This window comes from Phoenix dactylifera, chromosome 16 (genome assembly GCF_051530095.1).
Source record: "Phoenix dactylifera cultivar Ajwa chromosome 16, Ajwa_hap1_PhDact_Kaust_v1.1, whole genome shotgun sequence".
Classification (NCBI taxonomy): Eukaryota; Viridiplantae; Streptophyta; class Magnoliopsida; order Arecales; family Arecaceae; genus Phoenix; species Phoenix dactylifera.
The window spans coordinates 15,856,631-15,857,035 of NC_143205.1; positions in this window are offsets into that span (position 1 = coordinate 15,856,631).

A 405-nucleotide genomic window follows, 5' to 3' on the forward strand; every position below is an offset into this window, starting at 1 on the left:
CTAAAAGGACAACTTTCAATATTGATAAAACTCCAATTCAAGAAATTGCTTTTCTTGAGAAAATGTAAATTTTGGAGTTTTGGTTATCAAAATGCCTCTATTATTGAAATTGCGAGTTTACTTGCATCATCCTCACGAGGCCAAGAAATCCGGTGATTCTTATGAAGAAACCTTAAATAAATCTAACGTTAGAAAAAGAAACAACTGGAGAAGAAATTTTATTTGAGGGAGAGATAATGGTGAGTGTTTTTCCTTTTCTTTTGATACTTTCGACAGTGGGAGAAGACTCTTGATCAGTACAGAAGTATACTATGCCATATTGTACTAAACCGATAAGATATTCGATATCGAAATTGTGGATATTGCTTGTATAGTCATATACTGATTTAATGATGATGGTTTTTT